This window comes from Ipomoea nil, unplaced genomic scaffold, assembly GCF_001879475.1.
Source record: "Ipomoea nil cultivar Tokyo-kokei standard unplaced genomic scaffold, Asagao_1.1 scaffold0143, whole genome shotgun sequence".
Lineage (NCBI taxonomy): Eukaryota > Viridiplantae > Streptophyta > Magnoliopsida > Solanales > Convolvulaceae > Ipomoea > Ipomoea nil.
The window spans coordinates 1,534,143-1,561,300 of record NW_017616571.1 but is presented as its reverse complement, the minus strand read 5'-3'; the positions used below and the strand labels follow the sequence as shown (position 1 = coordinate 1,561,300).

The following is a 27,158-nucleotide window of genomic DNA, read 5'->3' as shown; positions in this document are numbered from 1 at the left end:
ATACACGCAAGTACACAATGGAACAACAAAACGAAAGCCAACAACATCGTACCAGAGGGTGGTTTGGGCAGGTGGTAAAGTACTCGTCGAAACTCCACACCGTACCAGTGGGTGGTTCCGGCGGGTACCAAACCACCCGCCGAACCCCTGCTGACCACCTTGTACCAGCGGGTGGTACTGGTGGGTGGAAAACTACCCGCTAGGCCCCCGCTAGTACCGGAAACCTGTAGAAGAATTCATCTCGAGAAAAATTCCAAGAATGTGCAAATCCAAGTCCAAATACCTCAATACTCACAACAACAACAAAAGGGACTTGAATACAAGGAATAGATCATCGAATAGCATCAAATAACCCTAGATACAAACTCTACAATATCATAATCACAAGAATATGCATCAAACCACATGCACAAGAACATCAAGAAATCATATATACAAGGAAAATAGGTTTTGTTGGACATAGGGTTACCTTCTTAGCTTAGTGAACCTTCCAAACCTTCCAAGATCACTCTTGCAAGTTCTCTTCATTAAGAACCCCAAACCCAACAAACAAAGGAGAAGTCTTAGATGAAATAGATGTAAGACTAAGAAATAAGACTATAAACACCTAACACTTACCCTTCCTAGGCTTGGTGATGGTGAAAGGTAGAGTCTTGCTTGGCTTTCTTGGTTGAGAAGGTGAAGAGCTCTTTTAGGTAGCATGGGAGAGTGAGAGTGGTGTGAGGAACAAGATGAAATGTTGAGAGAGTTTTGGCCAAGTGTGGGGATTCTAGGGTGAGTGTGTTTAGGTAGTAGCTTGGGTTCCAAGTTAGAAAATTTGAAATGACCATTAAGGGCCTCCTTTTTCAACATAAAGACTAGAAGGGTTTCTTTTAAGTAAAGGCTAGGGTCCAAAGGTTATAAAATAAGGTCCAACCCATTGACCATATTAAAAGGTTAAGGGATTTGAGTCAAACTAGATCCCCTAATTAGATTCAAGGCTAAATTATAAAAGGAATTGTAAGGGTAACTAGAATGATTAAATCCCTCCTTAGGAAATAATTAGGTAATTAATTTGGGTTTAAGGGATTAATTCCCGGGGTGTCACATTAGGCACCTACAGTACTTAGCGATTACTAGGCCTAATGTTTCGTTTGCGGTGAATCGCTTGGCTCAATCTATGGCATCGCTGACTGAGAGTCACTGGCAAGCTGTGAAGCGGATCCTACGCTACTTGAAGGATACGTTGCACTTTGGACTATACTTTCGCCATGGTTGTCCTCTCTCTCTTGTAGCATATTTGACCTCAGACTGGGGTGGTGTTCGTGATGGGAGGCGGTCCACCACGGCCTACTGTGTGTTTTTTTATTCTAATATTATCTCTTGTAAATCTACTAAACAACAGTCTGTGTTCGATCAGTTGAGCAGGTGGCTGACCTCCTGACTAAACCGCTTGGTTATCGTTTGTTTGCTATGTTCTGGTCCAAGCTTGGGCTCACTGACGGTGCCTCAATCTTGCGGGGGCGTGTTAAGACTTAGTATTAGGCTCTTTTGTTATATTTATCTGGTTAATATTTTTCCTTTGCCTAGTCTTATGGTTTAGGTATAACCACTCCATATTTCATGCTTATGTAATCTTTATAAAGCCTTGTACATACGTTGAATAATACACAATTCATTACATTCCCACATCATAAACCCGATTTGTTCATATGAAAATAGGGGAAATTGGGGGCTTTAGAAGCTTTGTGTCCTTGATGGATTTGAAATTGATACGTCACGAGAGTGGGACAATTCCATGTTCTAATCCTTGTTTATTTGCTCATGGAAGAGGCTTTAGACTAGAATATCTACGTGCATTCGCACTTGATTCTGTGGTTATTTGTTCTCCATAATCTCATAGGTTTTTGAAACATTTAGAAGATAATACTCCATAGCTTGAGTCCTATTTCTATATTTTGTGTTTATATCTTGTTAATATGTGTTTGTGTTATTTTGTTTAGTTATCGTAGCCTTAACCTTTTTATGGATTGCTTAGATCTTGTTGCTTTCCTAGTTCTAGTGCCTAGTTTCTCGTTATTGCATATTACGTGACATAGATCTCAATTCCGAGAGAATGACAAAATACATGTGCTTCCCTTAGCTACATAAGTGATTTTAGACAAATCTTACCTATCATACCAAAAGTCTCTCGGCAAGATATTGTAGGAGTAAGTATAAGTTCTTCTTATCTTTGGAAAAGTTGTGTAGTTCTAAAATTGACAAAAAATTTACGTTTGAAAAAAGTAGAAGCTGGTGCAAATTCTTCGAATTTGGAAAACTTCTCCAAGTGAGTTTCTTCAATTGGTGATGGTACTATTGATGGTCCCAATGATGGATATTCAGAAATGATTGTTTCACGCGAAAATCTAATTCTTTCAGGGAATGACTCCATTGCAACGATTGTAGATAATACTTTCCCAGGTTTTCGATGTGGGATGGTTGACTACAATTTGTTTAACAGTCCGGTGATATATATGATTCTGACAACAACGCTTTATATTGTTGATTGTGTCAATGAGTGCATGAGTGGGTTTAATATAATGATGCAGAAGGAATGACATATCTGAGTTGTGATACTATTTGGAGATCTAATTCGAATGTTAACACACTATCGGACTTGCATAGTATAGAATTTTGAAATGCACTGAAATGTTGTGGAGTGCCGAATCACTAATTTACCTTAAAGGTTGGATGTCCAATTATATTATTGCGTAACATCGATCACTCTCTTGGTTTGTGTAATAATACTAGGTTAATTGTGACTCGATTTGCATATCACATTATTGAGGCAAAAATCATGTCTGGTGCTCACATGTCTGCAAAGGTATTAATACCTAGAATGTCGTTAGCACCATGAGATCCAAGATTACCATTTAAGTTCTAGCGAATACAGTTTTTCGTGATGCTCTCATATGCGGGCAATGACAATAAACAAAAGTCAAGGTCAAACTTTGTCGCATGTTGGGCTTTTCTTAAAGAAATCAGTGTTTAACCATGGTCAATTATTTGTAGCTGTGTCTAGGGTTAGTAGTCCATAGGGTCTTAAAATTTTAGTCGATCTGTAGTTATTCTAAAGAAAATTGTAATTCTACTACAAATTTTGTTTATCATGAAGTGTTTAACAATTTTTAATCTATTTGGAATATGGAATTCATCTACACGTGGTTTTTTTTTTTTTTTTTAATTTCTTACCTAATATTTCCCTAATCAAATTCATATATTGTATAAATAGAAATTCTTTTTAAAATTGCATCAACGATAATATTATATAAATTTTGATCTATGCATCGCACATGTGGGATACTATTATACTAATACATAAAAAGGAAATGCCTAATCATTTACTAGATTTTTTGGGGCTGCATTTCATTTTCAACCGTTTTTTCTTTTGTCTTCAAATTTTTGACTTTTTGTAGAAAATGTTTATTTTTGCCGGCCACGTGCATTGACTAATATGTATAGCTCTAAAACTTTTAGACGTAACTACGTAAGTGAAATAATTGAATAAGATTGCACAAACACCTTTAATTTTAGAATGAAATTAATGAAATTATCAAATATCAAAAAGTTTGTTTATAATTCCAATTAACAATCTTTAAGAATTGCTAAGCACTTTGTGCTCAGATAACACCTATGTGACTCCCCTTGAAAGAAGGTCATTGGAGCGAATTCCGGTGTGAGATATTGACTCTTTGAGCTATAGTAGTTTGGAAAAATATAAAATAGATACTACTTGTAATATAATCAATAGTACTCAAAAAAAAAAAAAAAAAAAAAAAAACCGTCTGTAAGAATTAAATTTTGTTTCACCAATTGACCAAAAAAAATTCTTGTTTAAATTATCATTCAAAGCGGGCATCTAATATAGTAATATTTGTATGTGCACGTGAATTAATATTTTTCCTACAAAAGGCGAGATCTCTCAAGGGCTTTGACAACCTCTTAGTTGGGAATATGTGAATATTTTAATTATTTAATCATGTTACTTATATTTTAGTACATTTTTTTTTTTTAATTTTGTTGGGGTAAGATTGTTGAAAATTCATTTTAGGTTGAATCCCAACCCGACAGAGCATCGGGAAGAATGTATATCATGGCAACACATTTGCTCACTGCGCATAAAGAATCTCACTGTGTCTAGTGAGACTTGATCCCTGATCATTATTCCAAATTTTCACTTCTATGACCAATTAAGCTGCCCTTGCAGGTATTCTTTAAGATATTATAATATCAAGTTTAGTTGTTGTAGTGGGTACCCAGTTTATTAATTGCATTTGAGATATGTGTTGAATCATTTTTAAAAAATATCATAGAGATCGTCAGATCGAGACTAGTTAATAGATATTCAATTCACTTATGTAAATCATTCATAAATCGTTATAATGAAAAACATCTTAATTTTGTGGCTTTTCACAAATTGGTATCTTAATTATAATCCACATAAAGATAGTGCGATATTTTTTTTTTTTTTTAAATTTTAGCAATTAGCAAATAGTTTGATAACTTATAAGTCATAATTGATTGTGTTAGTGGATAACAAATAGCTAAATAATGTTTTAGTTATTTGAATAACTAGTTGTATTAGTTGGTTATTGAACATGTTTAGGTAAATTAATTGTTTACTGTTAATAGATAATAATAGGTAAAATGACTCATAAAAATATGAGTCTACTGTTTTAGTTGTTGAGTAGGTTTTCTAAAATTATTTAGTTTTAGATTTAAAATTTCAATAAGTTTATTTTTAAAATTATTATTATTATTATTATTATGTTTTAAATATTATTTTTGTATTTATTATTAATATAGTGTCATAGTTTTGAAGAAGTAGTTAATAATAATAATAATAATAATAATAATAATAATAATAATAATAATAATAATAATAATAATAATTCAAATATTCAACATTAAAAATGTAAATTCAAATAAAAATAGAATAAAGTATAAACATCACAAAAGCGGGCAACAATTAATAGTGGCAAATTAGACTTTCACTGCAAGAAAAAAATTAAATTTACACATGAAAAATCCGTAGTAGTTAAATTGCTTAAATATGTAGGTATTTAATTTATTAACAGATTTCAATATTTTGATTTTTGTGGATAAAACACTGAAATTCATAAACATTTAAAAATAAAATGCAATCTGTTGTTATAAGAAAAATGTTAATTCAAGTACTTTTTTCATTGTTAACTTATTGACGTCAAATAAGTTAAACTAAATATTTACCAAACACTCATTTTAACCGTTTGACTGGACAATAATACTTGTTTTAATTGACATTATGTTTAGAAATACTAAGCAAATTGTCCATCTACACTTAGTAAAATGAAAAATATAATGATTTTTTTACGAGAAAAATGCATAATACTATTTTAAGAGTGTGCATTAAACAAATTTCATTATTATGTAATAGCGCACAAATCACAACAAAGCAAAAATGTATTAAATATAAATTGTACAATGATTTTATACTACTCCCTATATTATTGTATAGGAAAAACTTGAGTGCTGTCTATTTCCGTTCCCCTAATGGCTGATCAAAAAAGAAAATAGGTGACTAATTTCATCATATAATCTTCTAGTGAAATCTAATTAAGGGTATGTTTGGTTCATGAGTTTACACACTAAAAATAAGAATCAAAATTATAGTTAGTGTTTGGTTGATAATTTTTTAAAATACAACTATGAGATTTGATTATTCTTTCAATTAAAAATCTCATTGCCTAATTAAAATGATGTATCATTCCAATCTTATTATTAATCTAATTTTTATGTTTGGATTAATATTTTTAGATTTTTATTTTGATTTTTTTTTTTCATATTGATACTTTGGAAGTCATTATATTATGATCAATTACTTTAATTTTTTATTTTTGTATTTTTAAAACATTTATTCCATTCCTTAAAAAAATACGGAGTACATTTATTTCCATTATAGGGTCATACACAATCAAACATCAATATTGGTAATCATTACAATTCCATTCTAACTACCAAACATGCAAAATACTTTCACCAAAACTCATTACTATATATTACCAACTATTTGATTGTCATTCTGATTTCGATTCTCATGTGCGAACCAAACACACCCTAAATGTTCTATTGTTTTTAAAGTGATCGTAATATAGGGTATCAAAGAAAAATAAAATATTTCATTTCCTAGAAAGCTAGTCTCCGATACACGAAGGTGTATTTGAAGAGAAATTAGTCTTGTGATCCCACTTGATAAAAAATCACAATGAAATAAATCAGTCTAGATTAATTGCTGACTAGCTCAAACCGGCCTGGAAAACTAATAGGCAGCTCCCTCGTAAACCAGCTTAGGTTACAAATCGACTCAAATCACAAAGGTCAATAGACAACTTGCTCAAAAAATAGAATTTGAAATTAAATTTTGTCGATTATCGAGTCCAATATCCGACCAACTTAATTCGCAAATTATGTTGTGGACTCGTGTCCACAATGCTTTGTGGACAAGAGTTCAAAACGACGTCGTTTTCACGGAAAATGCGGCCTTCTAGTTAAAAAAAAAAAAAAATTGACTTTGTCTCGCCATTAACGGCGTTATTCGTTTGTGGCATTATGAATGTACAGTTATGGAATTATGAATGTAAGTTATGGAATTATGAACACAGAGCTCTGACATTATGAACTACAATTATGAACATATATTGATAAAATTATGAGCATAGGTAGAGCTCTAAAATTATGAACATAGAGCTTCGAAAATTATGAATTTACAGTTATTGAATTATGAATGTATAGTTACGGGGAATTATGAATGTACAGTTATGGAATTATGAACACAGAGCTCTGACATTATGAACTTACAATTATGAACATATAGTAATAAAATTATGAACATATGCTCCTATAATAAAGTGGTCTGAAATTTTTTAAAAAATGATGGAAGATAACGATGCCACTAACGGCACCGTTATCGTGTCCACAATGCATACTGGACACGGGTCCATAGCATATCGATTGAACTTAATTAATTATAATCTAATTCTACGCGGTGCTTTTCTTGTGGTTGTGGATCTTCCCTCATCCCATATTGCGCCTATAAAAGAAGGCAAATCTTAGTTTGGTGTACACACAAAAACCACACATATCAACCATGAAGTCCAAACCACTCTTTCTATTTTTCATTCTTGCCATGATCGCAGCACTGGTTTTTGCACGCCCAACAACCGCTCGGACGAGGTTGTCCGGTATGTATGAGTAGAAGTTGACGATACAAACATGCACGCCAGCTTATTATATATATATACACGGAGTATATATATTGCTGATTGAATTATAGTTTCAACAACTATTCTTAATTATATAAATTATCATAAGAAAAATTGCACTTTTTGTCATCTAGTTATACTTATAGTACAGACTTAGTTTTTGAGTTATATGTGTGACCATTTCTAATTCTTAAGTTACATATGGAGTGGCGGTTTTAGTCCTTGAAGAACCAAATCAACCACTTTATTAAGTGACAAATTAGTAGTAGAAATAGTGTCGAGGGACTAAGATTGTAAATTTAATTTGTTCATAACTTAGGAATTAAAAATGATCACGCATATAACTTAGGACTTAATTTTTATCATAGTATAACTGAATGAGTAAAAATGCAATTTTCCTGATCCCATGGTTTAACTGCTACTGAACATTGTTGATGCAGGCGACATAGCAAAGGGAGTTGTTGTTGTCAAACCGCCAGTGAAAGGGCTGACTATTAAGCCACCAGAGATGGCTACTAAGCTCCAGGGGTATCATCCACCTGGCGGTGGCGGTGGCGGTGGCGGTGGGTATCATCCACCTGGCGGTGGCGGTGGCGGTGGGTATCATCCACCTGGCGGTGGCGGTGGGGGGCATCGTCCGCCGCAAGCAAATTAATGCATGTAACTACATATATGCTAGAGATCGACCTATGCTTAAGATATAAATAAATAATGTCTGGATTATAAATCCATAGTGTTCGGTACTAAATTTCCTACTCAAGCTAGCTATGTTCTTCCTGTTGGGATAATTCAGAAATGACAATAAAAAACCTATTAATTAATGTAATGTTTGTATAATACTAATATAATACAATATGTGAAATAATGTATTCTGAAGATCTGGTGTTTATAGAATTAACTTACATGTGGTATCAGAGCCTGGTTGTAGAACATATGTTTTTTCCAAATATTATGATGAAAGGTTATTTTTCCGTATGTATGTACTGATGTTTTCTACCTATATAAAATATCCCTTATGTTTACATGCTGGTTTCGTAAGTTTCGTATATGAGTACTGCATACATATATATGTTTCGTATATATATATATTATGTACTGCATACATATTTGTTAAGGGTATATATATGTACTTGCATTACCTACAGTACTGCAAAGTCTTTTCTCTACACTGCAAACATGTGTACTGAATATATACGTAAGCCTTAAATATATACATACGCAGACATCCTTTTTATTTTTGGCTTCCATTGTTGCGTTTTGTTGTGTGTTTCCGTATGTTTATATATTAATGATGACGAGTGTTGCTCTATATATGGCTTTATATATATATATATATATATATATATATATATATATATATATATATATATGTTGGGAAAATGCAAGTCAATGGATAATTTTGTGGTCCTCATTACCCTAGTGATTTAGTCTTGATTAATATTCACCACAAGTTTGGTGAGTGGTCAATATTTATTAGTTATTAAGTGGCCATAATCATTTGGATTCTACTATTTAAATGGGGTATTCTTGAGTTCAGACACAGACAAACATTGTCTTGTTATCTTTATTGTCCCCTTTCCACTCTGAGAATGTTGTGTATGTTCCAATCCCTGCTCCGGGTGCACGGAGACGGGGATTGCTGTGTTAACCTTCGGGGGCGACGCTGTTGTTGTGAGCCTGCACCGGTAGCGGCGAATTCGCTTCTATGACAATGGTTATACCACGGCACAGCAGTTATTGAGTTTTCACTTTATCAGCCTATATCTCCAACAATATAGAAGCGAATTGATGCTGATAATAGTGAATGAAAAAAGAAAAAAAAAATGGGAAAATTGGAAGATGTTTTTGTCACAGATTTATGCTGAAAAGACGTTCCCACTACAAGGAGGATTTATGGGGTTATCATCGCTGCCAACATGCGCTTGCAGTACATCTAAAATTTGATGCTACAGCCTAGAAGAGTAATAACCTGTTGATTGCGTTGTTGCTATTGAAATTGACTTGTTTCGTCGTCTCACTCAATGAGATCGAGGGCTACGTACTAGACATGAATTATTGCAAAAGTGGTATTGTGGATTGCTATTTGCAAACTTCTATGTTTCTGCTATGGTGTTCCAAAAGAACACAAGAGATAGGAGTTTATGAAGGTGAGATGTGATCAGAACCATGAAGGACATATTAGAAGTATTTCTCAATTGTCTGGAGAGCAATGAAATCATGAAACATGCATAGTTGATTCTCCAAGTCATCCTTCTCCATTAGTATCAAGATTATGTACTTCAGCACTGCATCGGAGTAATCTGGGTAATCTCGCAAAATATTCTAATGTTGGAGGAGAAGAAGAAAGATGCGCAACAACGATCGAATGTCATTCACCCTGCTACTTACGAAAGCTAAGTATTAATATTACATTTGAGTTATGCATGCATTCGTATATGTGCTTCTTCATTTAATACTTAAGAGTATCAATAATGTATGCATGGTCACATGTTTAAACTTAGTTTCATGCATACAAAGATTATATGCATGGGTAATCACCATATCAATTTGAATAGCATATATTTCAATATGAAATCAAGTAGATATGGAGAAGAATCAAATAGCTTGATCACTACGAGGATTGTGGGGGTCATATGACTAGTGTGGTAATCAATTATTGAGATATAGTGAAATGAGTTTAACTTTCACGTGATATTAAAAAAAAAATAAAAAATTAAGCCTTGCAAATAAATATTGCTTACGTGGTGTAATAATAGTGTTGGTTTAAATTACCATGTTATAAATAATTGGGGGCTATTTATTCTTTTGAGAATAAATATGAAATTTTTTTGTTGATTTGCATTATACCAATGCTATACTAAGTTATGAATTTTCTCGAAGTGAAGGTAAAAAAATGGTGAAGTTGAAATAACTTTGAGTATTAAAGTTATACATGTCGAGTTCACCTTGTTGAATTTATGTAGATAAATCATTTCTAATAAACATTAATTTGAATATATTCTTTGAATATGAGACTAATTAATCTCAATAAAATCATGTGAAAATTGTGATTATGTTGTTTAACGTGAAATAACATGCAAACAACATTATCTCTGTGGCTTACTACTAACTAGCAATGAGCATTTATATATATTATTTAAAAACTTGGTTGAGTCATCTTGGAAGACCTATAATTCCTGTTTAAAGGGGTAATTATGGTGGGTTGAGATAACCAAGCTTGTTGAAATATATTCAATTATCAATTATTGAGTATGTATAAATTAAATTGCGGAGCTACTATAATGTTTCACAAAACAAATCTGCAAAACTCAATCTGCAAAGGAGCCAATGTTGGCCACTAAAGATCAATCTGGATAAGAAATCAAATACTTTTCTCGTAAGTGTTACATTGTGGGGGTAATTAACTCCTTTTATACTTCTTTCCTATAAGTCTCTTTGTGGTACCAAAAATAATGGTAAAAGAGAATATTTCATGTTGAACATGAAAATTTCAAGGGAATTATTTGTGAGTAAATAAAGTACACTTTAAAGTGTACGTAAGTTTAATCGAGATGATCAACTTACTTTAATAGAGATGACTAATTATGAGGTTAGTCGTTAAATTATTGATGAAATGACTTAAAGCTCAAGAGGTGATGAATTCATGGTGGATCCCACTTTTGTGGTCAAATGAAGCCATGGAAAGAATCACAAAGTAGTACACTAATTAGTCATTCTATGATGTGTGTGTACTGGTGAGGTTGAGCAACAGCTCTTAATGAATTTATAACCCAATGAGATGGGTGGTCCTATGGAGATGGACTTAATGAATTCACCGCTTAATAATTGAGAGGGTGAGCATAAAATGCTCTTAATGATTTCATACCCCAATTTGGGTATAGTCTATATTGAGATAGACTTAAGAAGATCACCTACTTGAGTAAAAAGGGTTAGCCGCCTTTTATGAAAGATAATGAGCTATCTTTCTAGAGTACTCATGAGCAACCCGAAGTTCAGTTGGGGTAAATATATATGTAGTTTTTTCGCGGAACTTACACAAGATCTAAGGTCTGATGCGTGGCACTATGGTTTAAACCTCTAGTCTAAGAGTTCAAGATTCGTTCACTCACTAGATCAGAGGATACCATGTGTCACTATGTGCCAGTTCAAGATTCGTTCACTAACACTTAAGTGTCAATCCTTTATACTTCTCAGAGTCTTCCTTAGCATTCTCTTGCATTTGTGGGGGTTGTTGGGAAAATGCAAGTCAATGGATAATTTTGTGGTCCTCATTACCCTGGTGATTTAGTCTTGATTAATATTCACCACAAGTTTGGTGAGTGGTCAATATTTGTTAGTTATTAAGTGGCCATAATCATTTGGATTCTACTATTTAAATGGGGTATTCTTGAGTTCAGACACACAGACAAACATTGTCTTGTTATCTTTATTGTCCCCTTTCCACTATGAGAATGTTGTGTATGTTCCAATCCCTGCTCCGGGTGCACGGAGACGGTGATTGCTGTGTTAACCTTCGGTGGCGACGCCGTTGTTGTGAGCCTGCACCGGTAGCAGCGAATTCGCTTCTATGCAGTGGTTATACCACGGCACAGTAGTTATTGAGTTTTCACTTTATCAGCCTATTTCTCCAACAATATATATATATATATATATATATATATATATATATATATATATATATATATATAATGTTTAAGTGTTCTACAGTAATATGCAGTGATATACGAATTTTTCTGTATCATGCATTTGATGTGTTTAAAGTTTAAACATAGGATGGATTACAATATAAAGGATTATGCATATATAGGATTAATGGAGTATCTGATACTGTGTGCACATGTTTATAATAATTGTGTTTGGCGCATGGTTTTTAAAGCATGAGAAATCATGGTGCTTGTGTTTATCGCTTCTGCCATATTACTGCATATTAATTTGTATAATTAATTGTATGTTAATTAATTTTTTGATAATTATGTATGTAGATTAATTATGATTCTTTGTAGCCAACATGATTTGCATGGTGGTTTAGAACCTCGCCCCTTAAATTTAAGTTGAGGGGTTTCATCTCTACCCATGTAAATGAAGCAAATCATTTGTCTTACATATTAGTGATAATTATGTATGTGGATATTTTATGATATTATTTATTATATTATATCCACTTAACTTGGTATCTAATTATGATTAATTTGTTAGTCACCAAAGTGGCCAAATTATAAAATTTTAATAGACATCAAATTTAAATAAAATTCAAGTGCCCATGATTATGTGATGCTTATAATGAGATGACATGTTTTGTCTTGTTGAGTAAATTGAAGGTTTGTAATTTTGAAATATTTAAGAGTCACCCAAAGGTTGATCAATTATTTCACAATTATAAACATAATAATGGTTAATTATTTGTATTTGATTGGGTTGTTTAGCATATCCAAAGATAGCAAACAAGTCTAGTCGTAATATACTTAATGACCAATTATATGAATTTTTTAGCATCGTATTATGTTTAAAGTTATATGTTGTTGGATCACCCAAAGGAGACCTGGCCTTCAATGTATTATTTGATTGTTTATGATTATGTTGAGCTTAGCAACAAAATTAAGGTCCATGGTAATGGACGTGAGTGATACTTTCCTTGTACAATTTATTTTAAACTCTATGCCTCTCGAGTATGAGACATTCCAAGTGAATTAAAATTCCATTAAAGATAAGTGGAATGTGTTCGAATTGCATGAAATGCTAACTCGAGAGGAAACAAGTCTTAAAATAAGAAATTCACTCAATTAATCTCATGGGTCAGTCAATGGCTGGTAAGACGTTTGGAAAGAAGAATCATAAGGGTAAGAAAGGACCAATGAAGACTAATGGGTCCTCTTCTCAAATCCACAAAGAGGAACACAAGAATGACAAGTGTCATTTCTGCAAGAAATATAGACATTTTCATAAAGATTGCCTTAAGCATAATGCATGGTTCGAAAAGAAAGGTATACATTATATATCAGTATGTTTCGAATCAAATTTAACTAAAGTTCCTTATAATACTTGGTAGATTGATTCTGGTTTCACTACTCATGTTTCGAATACAATGCATGGATTCCTTATGACCCAAACCATAAAGCCAAATGAAAAATTTATATTTATGGGGAATCCAGTCAAAGCTCCAATAGAAACCATTGGAACTTATCGTTTAATTTTAGATACTGGAAATCATTTGGATTTGTTTGAAACTCTTTATGTTCCTTCAGTTTCTAGGAATTTAATTTCTTTGTCAAAACTGGACTCTTATGGTTTTTCCACTAAATTTGGAAATGGTTGTTTCAGTTTATTCAAGCAAATTTATTTCACTGGTTCTAGTATTCTTTCTGATGGTTTGTACAAACAAAAGCTTGACAATCTTTTTGCTGAAACTCTTTTAACCTTGCATCACTGTATTGGAACTAAACGAAGTTTAGTGGATGAAAGATCAGCTTACTTGTAGCATAAACGTTTGGGTCACATATCTAAGGAAAGGATTCAAAAACTAGTAAAGAATGAAATCCTTCCTGAATTAGATTTTACTGATCTAGGTATTTGTGTGGATTGTATTAAAGGAAAACATTCAAATCACACAAATAAAAATACAGCCACAAGAAGCACACAGCTCCTTGAAATTATACACATTGATATATGTGGACCTTTTGATGTCCCAACATTCGGAAAAGAAAATATCATCACATTTATTGATGATTTTTGCACGTTATGGTTATGTCTATTTGTTGCACAAAAAAATCTCAATCAATAAATGCCTTAGAGGTATTTGTGAATGACATTGAAAGACAATTAGACAAAAATGTGAAAATTATAAGATCGGATAGGGGTGGAGAATATTATGGAAGGTATACTAAAAGTGGACAATGCCTTGGTCCATTTGCTAAATTTCTTGAAAAACGTGGTATTTGTGCTCAATACACAATGCCCGGTACACCACAACAAAATGGTGTTGCAGAAAGGCGTAATCGTACCTTAATGAAAATGGTTAGAAGTATGATGAGTTATTCTTCTTTACCTTTATCATTGTGGACATATGCTTTAAAAAATGTCGCTTATTTATTAAACATGCTTCCTAGTAAGGCAGTTTCAAAAACACCATTTGAACTGTGGACATGAAGGAAACCAAGTCCTTCATGTTTGGGGATGCCCGACGAAGATACGCATTTATAGTCCAAATGAAAAGAAACTGGATTCAAGAATAACTAGTGGATTTTTCATTGGTTATCCAGATAAATCTAAAGGGTATAGATTCTATTGTCCTAGCCATACTATTAAAATTGTTGAAACTGGGAATGCTAACTTCATTGAGAATGATAACATAAGTGGGAGCGTTGAACCACGAAAAGTGGAACTTAAAGAAGTTACGGTGCAAAATTCTCTGATATCTTCTTCTCAATTTGTTGTTCGTGTGCGTCAAATTACTCTACCTGGAGTTACTCAAATTGTTTAGCCTGCAACGGTTGAACAATTTAATCACATGCCTGAACAACAAATTAATGATAAAGAGATTAATGATCAATCACTCCATGTTGAAGTTAACAATGAACCCACAAATGATATTCCTACAAAAGTAGCATTAAGAAGATCTCAAAGACAAAGGAGATCAGCTATATCTGATGATTATATGGTTTATCTTCAAGAATCAGATTTTGATATTGGAATTGATGAAGATCTAGTTTCATTTTCACAGGCTATAAATAGTTCTAGTTCTTCTAAATCGGTTGAAGCCATGAAAGATGAGTTAAAATCAATGGAACATAATGAAGTATGGCATCTTGTTGAATTGCCTGAAGGTTGTAAGCCTGTTGGCTGTAAATGAGTTTTTAAGACCAAACACGACTCAAATGGCAATACTTAACGATACAAGGCCAGACGTGTTGCCAAAGGTTTTACTCAAAAGGATGGTATTGATTTCAATGAAACATTTTCACCTGTTTCAAAGAAAGATTCATTTAGAATAATTATGGCACTAGTAGCCCATTATGACTTAGAGCTACAATCGATGGATGTGAAAACTGTATTTCTGAATAGAAATTTAGAGGAAGAAATTTACATGAACCATCCTGAGGGTTTTTCAATTGAAGGAAAGGAACGCATAGTGTGTAAACTTAACAGATCGATATATGGACTTAGACAAGCTTCCCGACAATGGTATCTTAAGTTTAATGATATTGTAATGACCTTTGGATTTAAAGAAAATAATGTTGATCGATGTATATATCTGAAGGTTAGTGGGAGCATGTTTATATTTTTTATTCTGTATTTCGATGACATTTTGATTGCTACTAATGATCTTGGTTTAATGCACGAGACCAAGCAATTTCTTTCTAAGAACTTTGAAATGAAAGGTATGGGTGAGACATCCTTTGTGATTGGAATTGAAATATTTCGTAATAGATCACAAGGAGTGTTAGGATTGTCTCAGAAAGCATATATCAACAAAGTCTTAGAAAGATTTAGAATGTGGAGTTTGTGCCATGTTTTGTGGCCAAAAATCATGGATTATGGTTGCGGAATTTTATTTCGGGACTTGGAATTGTCGATAGTATTGCCAAGCCGCTGAAAATTTATTGTGATAATGCCGCAACAGTCTTCTTTTCTAAAAACGACAAGTATACAAGTCTAAACGTATTGATTTGAAGTATCTTGCCGTTAAAGAAGATGTTCGGGAACGGAGAGTATCAATTGAACATGTTAGCACTAGATTAATGATTGCAGACCCATTCACTAAAGCATTGCCACCAAAGGCATTTCATGAGCATGTTGAAATAATGGGCGTTATTGGAAACTGTTAACATTATGTTAAGGTTGTGTTTTGATATATTTGATACTTAGAGCTCAATATAGCTTCGTTTATGTATTCAGTATCCTGTTTAGTTTATGATGTATATATACATGAATGTTTTATGTTGATATAAACAGGATTTGTCTTTGACAAAGACATTATCGTGGACCATCATGAAAAAGTTCATTATGAATCATATTGAGTTTGAAATTAATATTGTGATACATGAAAGGGACTGCGTTAAATTAGTGACGTATTACCGCCATGATTCTTATTAATTTCTAACTTAACGATGACTTATGTTCTGACCAATATAATGTAGGAATTAGCTTATACTATGCATATTATGTTTCACGTTCATTATTAAATTTATGACTTATGAGCCAAGTGGGAGAATGTTAGAATAATTATTAATGTTGTTATTCTATTGGCTCATAAATATTTATTTATATTTAATAATGAAATAATCCTATGATTGGCCAGTTAAGGATAATATCATATAATAACCTCTCAGGTTGATGGAACCGAGAGATAATGATTAACCATTATTCTGATTCTCTGGTCCTCTCCCCAACCTTTAGAAAAACAAAAACTAAAGTCTCTCTCCATCAGAGTTCTTAAAGAAAGGAATGTTGAAGGTTTGGAGAGAGAAACCAAGTCTCTAGTTCAAGCATTCACGGGATAATAATGGTGCCAGGTATGTTCACTGAACGCCAATTGAATACAGTATGTGAAATCATGTGTTCTGAAGATCTGGTGTTTATAGAATTAACTTACACTCTCACCTAATGGATCTCTTAGTCAACTTAATTTTTCTCTTCACAATCATGTTAGATCGGAATGTTAGATTTCTGGAACAAAATTTCACCTTTTGTAAGAAGTGATTGCAAATTATGAAGTTGAAAGATTATAAGATTTGCTTGATTTCCTTCTTCATGCATGTGTATGTAGTCAATACACATCCTCCATGCGGGTGGTTTTGAGACGAGCACAATGTTTGTCACCAAATATATGCAACCATGGCACCATGCAAAGTGGACATAGAATTGGATCCATAATTTCTATGTGTATTTTTAAATCTGAATCTACCTTACAAGATGGACCTATATCAGCCTTAATTAACTACATTATCTTATTCTCCTTATTACCAATTTAAGTTTTGATTATTTATAATAAATTACATTAAACTAGTAGAAGAACAAAACAAATACGGAGTATTAAACTTGTAGAAGAACAAAACAAATATTTCAGAGCATATACACAAACAGTAAATATACAGAGACCTAAACCCAACCAATCGTTATGACCTACACCACGGCGCACATAGCACTGTGCGCCGCGCGCCTCCCAAAACGACGTCGTTTTGGGAGGTGCGGTAGGAAGTTGCTGGGATTATGTGTATTTGTTCATACAGTTATGTGTATTTGTTCATACAGTTATGTGTATTGGTTCATACAGTTATGTACATTTTTTATACAATTATGTACATTCTTTTTATACAATTATGTACATCCGAATCAGAAAATTTGTGTATATTATGTTAATAGTTGATGTGTATTATGTTAAAAGTTTATGTTTATTATGTATTATGTTAGATTATGTGTATTATCTTTTAAAAAGAGTATGTATATTTTGTTATATAATTATGTACATTCATGTATACAATTATGTGTATTCTAGTATAACATTATGTACATTCTTGAACAGCGGGTTTTTTTTTTTTTAAAGAAAAAACTACTGTCATTCACTGGGGCGGGAAATTTCAAAAAAAAAAAAAAAATTAAAACGACGTCGTTTTGCATCTGTGCGCATAGTGCAACGTGCGCCGTGGTGTAGGATATAAATTGCCAAACCCAACACAAACGCATTAGGAAAAATGACTACTATTACGTAGCAAAACGGGCTTCCAACAGACTAAAAGAAATGGACTTAGAATTCTTAAACTGGACTTGGTGGGGTGTGCCAGGCCAAGGCAATAGTACAACGCCGAAGCGACACTCAAAGGCCCAAACAGCAAGCTGCCTTAGTGGGTCTTTACACTAAAAAAAAAATTGAGTTAATATCGTGTAGGCTAATAACCCACGTATCAAATATTAAACTAACAAGAACAGATACTACACTGGCAAATTATGCCCTGGACCCGTGTCCACAATGAATTGTGGACACGAGCCCAAAACGACGTTGTTTTTAAAAAAAAAAAAAAAAAAAAAAAAAAAAAAAAAAAAAACGCGTCATTTAGTTTTAAATAATAAAAAAAATCGCTCGTGTTTTGCCGTTAACGGCGTTATTTTTTTTTGGATTATGAATGTACAGTTATGCCGTTATGAATGTACAGTTATGCAATTATGAAATTATGAACACAGAGCTCTAACATTATGAACTTACAATTATGAACATATAGTGATAAAATTATGACCATGGAGCTTTAAAATTGTGAATATAGAGCTTCAAAGATTATGAATGTACAGTTATGAAGTTATGAATGTACAGTTATGGAGTTATGAATCTACAATTATGGAGTTATGAATCTACAGTTATGAGATTATGAAACTACAGTTATGGAATTATGAATGTACAGTTATTGATCGAATTATGAACAAAGAGCTCTGACATTATGAACTTACAATTATGAACATATAGTGATAAAATTATGAACATAGAGCTCTAAAATTGTGAACATAGAGCTTCAAAAATTATGAATGTACAATTATGGAATAAATTATGAACATAAAGCTCTAAAATTGTGAACATAGAGCTTCAAAAATTATGAATGTACAATTATGGAATTATGAATATACAGTTATGAAGTTATGAATGTATAGTTATAGAATTATAAATGTACAATTATAGAGTTATGAACATACAGTTATTGAGTTATTAATGTACAGTTATTAACATATAGTAATAAAATTATGAACATATACTCCTATAACAAAGCAATTTGAAATTTAAAAAAAAAAAATTTAAAAAGAGATAACAGTGCCTAACGGCACTATTACCCCGTGTCCAACATATATGCTAGACACAGGTCCATAGCATAACAATTGTACTACACTAGATCTTAGCCAAAAGGCCTAGAAAGGTATGTCTAACTAAGCCCACATCCCCCTTCTTTTATAACCTCCCACACCCATCAACTCCCTCTCCCCAACCGATGTGGGACAAACAATTGCTACCAAATAGCTTCATCGCTTCTTCAATTCTTCATTTTCACTATTCTTTAAATACATACCAGTATTTAACTTGAAATTTAGAGAAATAAAGAAGTGAACAACAGGAAAATAATAACCACATTATCTATAAACAGGATAAACTCAATCAAGAAACAGAGAAATAGGAAAGGATCTTGCAGAAACAAAATGGAGTTCATTAGTTTGGTTTACAATGAGGCACAAGAGCATTCATCCAAATTTCTACCAAGACAACATGAAACAGTATAATTATGATAAATACGAATGACTTAATTTGAGCTACATTTTGTTTTTTTTTTTTTTTTTTCCCTCTCAACAACACCTTAAAATTTGGAATTCAACTGCAAATGATCTCCATCTTAAATTGTGTACCCTATTAAAAACATATTATACATGAAATTAGCATATTATATACTCCAAATGTCCCATTTTGTACGTTTGCCTGGTTCGACTAACAAGATGTGACTGAAGATATTTTTAATTCAATTATTATTCATAATATTAAGTTTAGTAGTAGTATATAAAATTTATATATTTAAAAATTACATTAAAGGACTATTAAACACAAAAAGTCAAATTTAAAATTACTGAAGAAAATAAACAATGAAGAAATAGTTGGTTTGACCAATATAATGAATAGTAAATGAAAGATGTAGTCTTAGCTGAGTGATGGAAAGAAGAGTGGGAATGAAGATTCCTGGGATGTCGTTCTCTAGGGATGGATAATTGGAATTGAATGTTGTATTATCAAACACAAGTAGGGATGGCAATTTCAATCCGCCCCGCGGATATCCACCCGAATCCACCCCGCCTGGGTCGGGTTTTTTTTGGGTGGTGGATCGGGTGTGGGTCTTAAAAAAGTAAACCCGTGGTGGGTCGGTTGGATTCGGGTTCTATGTACAAAACCCGCCTAGAACTCCACCCGACTCGCCATGTAGTTATTTATAAGATTTTCTATAAGTTTATGTAAATTTTTACTATTTTATATCTAAACTACTAAGTTTATTTTTAAAAATTAACAATTTTGTTATTATATTTAAATATTTCTATTATTTTATGTTTTAGTATAACTAATAAATTTTATTATTTTATTATATGTAAATAATTTAAATATTATTTTTTTTTAAAAAATAATAAGATTATAAGTGGTGGGTACCCGTAGTGGGCACCCGCACCCGGTAGGAGTGGGGGTGGATTTTGAAAAAGTCCACCCGATGCGGGGTGGGGGTGAGGGTGGGTGGAGAAAATATAAGGTGGGTCGGGTGATGGATGTAGCCCTCCCCGACCCATTATCATCCCTAAACACAAGTACACATTGACACAAGGAAGCTATGAAAGTGCATGGTGTAAGAGCATCCGCATCAGTTAAGGAGATTTTGGGGATAATATAAGAGTTATTAGGAAAGAGAATGTGGGAAGGGGAGGAAAAAAAAAAAACCAAAACTGATTTTAAATAAATAAATAAATAAATAAAGTAATGACCTTGTCAGGCGCGCCTGACGCGCCCGGCGTGGCAATTGCTGTGCGCGAAATGCGCACAACAACTGCTGTCTTCTCATTTATTTCTCTTCCTTGGGAAGAGAAATAACTTGGCATTTGCAGAAAAAAGAAAAAAAAAACACTCTCTCTTTTCACCTCTCTCCTCCAACATGGCATTTGCACCTCAAAAGTTGTGAAATAACTCCTCATTCTTCTCTATAGTGGATGCTCTAAGAGATGGTAGGAGTAAGGAGTGCAACAAAGAAAAATAAGCAAAGAAATAAAAGAAACTATAAAATAAAAAGAAGTGGAGTGAATTGGAATTCCTAGGATTGCAATGTATAGACACTAGTGAGAATTGAGGCTATGCGGGGCTTTGATCATTGGCACACGGTTTGCTAATGCTAGCCATTACGTGCTTAGCCTCCAAGACAAATTCTATGCCTATGGCATTTCATCGAACACGTTGCCTACGTGATTGCTTCCGGACTTGGTCCTCTCGGATAGCAACGCGGGAATTTCAAGTGGAGAGGCTAGAGTGTATCACAATCTCTTGCCAATACACTCATCCTAAATCTCATGCGTGAGGTAACCAAACTCATACATAAGTCAAGACAAAACCCACTTCCAACAAGGATCAAACATATAGTCAAATCATATTAATCAATACATCAACAATGACAAAGAAATATCTAATCCACTCATAGAAATCTAGCTACTCATATTCATGCTCAATAATCTCAGCATACACAAAGTAGGCATAATCATCAAATCAAGCAATATAAAGATAGATCTTATGAGATTACCCACTTGTAATGTCAAAATTACAAAACAATAGAGTGAAGATGAAGATCCCCCAAGATGGCGTGAAGAATCCCCTTCTTCTTCTTACAAAATGAAGTATGTTTGAGAGCTAATTTCTAGAGAGACGGGAGAGGAAATTCTAACCTAATCTAATCTAAAAACCTAGTGAGAGAAAGTTCTAAGATGAATAATGATAATGGTTGCCTCAAATCTGAAAATTTCCTGCCTTAAAATCTCGCCAATAGCCCATTATTTCTCATTTACTCCGTCGTCATTGTGTGACATCAGTGTAACTCGAAATCCTGACACGGTTTTTGTTAAGTTTGATTGTCTAGATGTCTGAATTGGCCTTTGTGGTCTTTATGAAAGTTGTAGTTCTTCGAAATTCCGATCCAATTCCACTTGAATCACCTCATTTGGACATTCCTAGCTCCAGATATTCTCAAATTACCGAATTGCTGCCGAAATGTCCTAAAAATGTCAATATTTTGCTCTTTTTCACAAATGTAACCACAATTGATCTTTGTGCCTAACTTTAATCAAAATAAGCTATTCTAAGCATGTAATAGGCTCAAAAGACTCTAAATATAGCAAAATATTACTCCTAAATACCCCATAAAATTGACACATTTTAACACTTATCAGTAAACATGACAAACAAAATATATTATACATGTGGTTAATATATTATATACAAAGGGAGCATCTTTTATATACATGTGGTTAATATATTATATAAATGAAGTTAATATATTATGTACCTAATATTACAAATCACGTATTATGTACTTGTAGTTAACATATTATATATATTCAATTATTAAATTATATACTAGATGGAAGATATCCCTTAAGCATATAACTGTATGCATGCTTGGTATGTACTCCGCATATTGTAAAGGGCAATTCTCAACCACTTCCTACCTCATCAGGGTAGACCCGACCCGATTAGGGGTCGATCGGTACAATTAAGATTTGATAAAAAATTTTAATTATGTTCTCGCAAGTGCACGAATCAAGTGATAATGTGCAATAGCAAGGGTCGAACTCACAAGAAATTGATACAATGCGATTTAATAACAAGTAAATAATATAAAGTGTTAAAAACGAATATCAAAGATCAGGGTTAACTCAAAAGCAAAGTAATATTGAAAGATAAAACTTAATTTGATTGGCAAGATTAGACAAATTAATACGAAGTTTTCGTATCGTATTCCTAGACAAAAATATTTAGCAGTGCATAATGAAAATAACAGGAAATGGCAAAAAAACAATCAACACAGTAACTCGGCATTATTATCATTGATAAGAGCAATTAGCAAAATACTTAAACATTAAGCTGCAATTTAATTCAAAGGCTTGGATTTAAGAATTTTCAACCACAAATTTAGAGCAAATTAAGAAAAAGAATGAAAGCAATTGTGATAAAGCTTCATAATAATGCTCGTAACTTCACAATTCACAGTAACTCAAAGGTGTAAAATAAACACAATATTCAAAGACTTTAAATTCACCAATTTAAACATCATAAAAACCCATTCTCCAGAAAGATACAGTGCAAAAAAGTTAATAAATAATTAAGAGCAGAGAAGAAACCAGAAATTGATGGAGCAAAGAATTTAATTGTTGTTGCCACCGTCCTCAAGGAGTTCTGCTGCTGCGAAGAAAAGCTCACCACCTTACAGAGTTCGGAGCTACCGCCGCTGTTCACTGGACTGTCACCGCCGATCAGAGATGATCACCGCCGAACAGAACTGCTGTCCGCCGAAATCTTCACCGGAAAATCAACCCAGCCGTACCGACCGGAATTGCTCCGGAGTAGATTGATCATCCTTCCTCTTCAGCGTCGCTACTGCTCAGACTTCAACCGCTTCCCTATTCTTCCGTGACCGACTATAACTAAACTACTACTATTATTAGTTTTATATTATAAAAATTATTACAAAATATAATTAATGTAAATAAAAGTGCAATAATTTAATAAAATAAGATAAAAATATAACGAATTAATAAAAATTATTAAGTCAATCATTATGAAATAAGTTATAAAAATTGCACTTATCAATGAGCTATTATGCAGCGTCTTTGGTATCGAGAAGAAGTTCCCGAGCTTTGCACTCAGGCTGGGTAACTCGAGCAGACGAGCACTGTCTTCTATTTTAGAGATAAATACAACTGGCCTCGTGCTATGGTGACACGGTGGAGCAACGGCGGCAGTGGTCGCGAGAATTACAAGTCATACTTATTCAGTCCGAGCCGAAGGAAAACAGAAGGAAAGTGGAACCAATCAATCATGTTTACAGATGATGATCTTCCATTGAACCCCGACCACAGCTTAGAAACTTTAGTCATCACTATTGACATAATGGGTTTTTGGTATCTCGAGAGTGTTTGTTGAAACTGAAGAACAGAGTTATTTTTTGCGAAGATTTCGTTTCTTTTCATTAAATAAAACAATGTCGTTTTGATACGCGGTGCATAATTGATTATGCACCGCGATGCACGATATAATTTGCCCACAATAATTTGCCCCCATTATATATTTATATCTCATATGGGCCCCTTTTAGAGATGGGCCTTGGGCAGGAGCACAGCTTACCGAGAGCCAGGTTGGGCTTACATTTCTCAATGATTCCGTTTCAAGTACAATACTTTTATTTAATTATATAATTATATTAGGTCTGTGAACAAGAAAAGTTGTACAGTATATATTCAAATTTCAAAATTGCGCGGGTACAAGGTCACTATCAAGAAGTCCTCTGATTCTTCACTTGATTTACTTGACTTGAAAACTTTGGCTGAAGGGCCTCCGGAATGCGAATCGGAGGCGGCTTGTTCTTCAATGAAGGGCTTTGTTGCTTAATCCTCGTTGAAGGGCCTTGAAGGGCCTCCGATCTTTAGTTGGCTTGATCTTCAGTCCACTTTAGCTTGATTTGATCTTCAATCCAGAGTTTCTCTTCAATTCTTCAAGTGTTCTTCTAGTCTTCAACTACGTCTTGGGATCAAAATGAAGGCTCTATTTATAGTGAGAAGTCTAACCAAAATCCCTCAACAAACTCCTTTATTATTAAGTTAATTTAATTAATTAATTATCTAATACAATGAATATTGTCAAAATTAAGTCTAGGTTCATTATTCTATCATCTAATTCAAATTCAAATTAAATTATAATTATTTAATTCAAATATAATAAAATTATATTATATTTAAATTATAATTATAATTATAATTTTATAATTGTAATTCAAATTCAAATATAAATATGAAATGGGCTTGGACCAATTAATTAATTCAATATAGCCCAAATAAAATTTAATTGGGCTAACTTAATTATTATGGCCCAATAATCAATCTCAACATCGGCCCAATAACAATTTCGTCAGTCCATTTGTCGAGTTCAAATTTTCGGTGTCTACAGTGCAGTTAAAGCTTTAAGGCACAGTCCAATTGGTTAGTCACTTCAAAATAAGATCATAAATTTTACTTTGCTAGCAGTTGCATGGTACATAGATTCGGCGGAATAAGGTTCAAATTGGTGACTGAACGTAACCTGAAAATGCAATTAGGCCACTGAACGGAAAAAAAAAAGTGCAATTAGACCATTGAACACTCCAAATGTATGCAATTTCACCTGATAGCATATTACCATCAATTTTAGCAGATTACCTGCTTACATGGCAGCTGAGTTGGCATTTTTAATAGTTTTTATTAAATTATAATAATAAATTTTTAAAAAAAATTAAAAATAACAAAAAAATGACGGGGTGGCCGGCATTTTATTTTGTTGGTGAAATTGCATACATTTGGAGTGTTCAGTGGCCTAATTGCACGTTTTTTGAGTGTTCAGTGACCTAATTGTACTTTTTTTCATTAAGTGGCCTAATTATATTTTCAGGTTACGTTCAGTGGGCAATTTGAACCTTATTCCTAAATTCGGCCTAACATTTGAGTGATTGCTGGTCAGTTGAGACATATCTTGTGATTTACCTCTCTCACTAATCTCCACCACATGAGCCGGATAAATAAGGTAATGATGATCATAGTATATAATGTGCTTATGTCATGATTATATATCGTCATGGGGCATCACCTTGTAAGTTGCAAAAATAATGAATGATGGAGAACAATCACAAGTTCACAATAGATAATTCCAGGCACGCCACTATGGAAAAGTCTTGTGTTTTGAGAAATGTTAGATGCACAATATGCCTATAAAAGGGGGACATATATAGCTCAGTTGTATGTATACACAAAATCTACACACACATATATATCAGCCAATCAGCAGCCATGAATGCCAAGCTCTTTTCTCTTTTCTTCATACTTCTCTTCATTGTTTCTCCCCTTACATGTGCTCGGAAACTATCTAATGAAGCTCCAGGTACCTTTCCACCTCTCACCCCTTTTATTTTTGAACGCAAGTAATTAACCCACTATCTATAAATTGGCAAATTATGCTATGGACCTGTGTCCACCATGCACCCGTCTACCATGTACATGGCGGACACACTGTACATTCATAATTTTTATATTGTACATTCATAATTTCTAAGCTGTAGATCCATAATTTCTATACTGTAGATTTATAAAATCTATTCTGTAGATTCATAATTTCTATATTGCACATTCATAATTTCTGTATTATATGAATCTACATTATAAATTTTATGAATATACAATATAGAAATTATGAATGTACAGTATAGAAATTATGAATCTACAGTACAGAAATTATGAATATGCAGTGTAGAAATTATGAATTTACAGTATAGAAATTATGAATCTACATTATAAATTTTATTAATCTACAGTATAAAAATTATGAATCTACAGTATATAAATTATGAATGTACAGTATAGAAATTATGAATCTACAGTACAAAAATTATGAATATGCAGTGTAGAAATTATGAATCTACAGTACAGAAATTATGAATGTGCAGTATAGAAATTATGAATCTACATTATAAATTTTATTAATCTACAATATAGAAATTATAAATCTATAGTATATAAATTTATGTACAGTATAAAAATTATAAATGTGCAGCGTGTCCACCGTATACATAATAGACACCGGTCCATAGCATAACGCTCCCTATAAATTAATCGATTTTATTACAAAGTTATTATCACATATTTATTATTATCTATATCACTTTATTATACCAGATAGATAATTAAATTTTACCTAACTTCGTTTTAGTCTCTGCTGCAGGAAACATGGCGGCTAACGGCGGCCATATGGTTTACAAAGGCCCTGTGAACAAAGGGCCCATCTGCAATTCTAAAATTATTCGCAACTGTATTATTAGTAATCCAAAGCCAAAATGCGATCCTAACAATCGCAACTGTCATGGGACGACAGAGCCATCCAATTAATGTAATATTTGTATAATGCTATATCAGTATATTGGCATATTTTTGGAACATGGAAAAGTATGTGACTTCCGATTATTAAAAAGTGATTAAAAATTATGAGATTGTGGATGAAACTTGAAAGTAAGGTTTCCAGTCATTTACTGTTAGAAATTTATATAGTAATGGAGATTAATGGTTCAGATAGACTACCATGAAAGCTTAAATAATATTTGAAGTTGCGGAGTTATA

At 33.0% G+C, this 27,158-nt stretch overlaps 1 long non-coding RNA gene across 1 annotated transcript in view; it reads right to left on the bottom strand.

Moving 5' to 3' along the window:
- Positions 1-26,915, bottom strand: part of LOC109171760 — an 80,416-nt gene extending 53,501 nt beyond the window's left edge. The window contains exon 1 of the long non-coding RNA XR_002052654.1: positions 26,740-26,915. This is a non-coding gene — a long non-coding RNA (uncharacterized LOC109171760). The remainder of the gene's footprint in view (positions 1-26,739) is intronic.
- Positions 26,916-27,158: the final 243 nt, after the last annotated feature.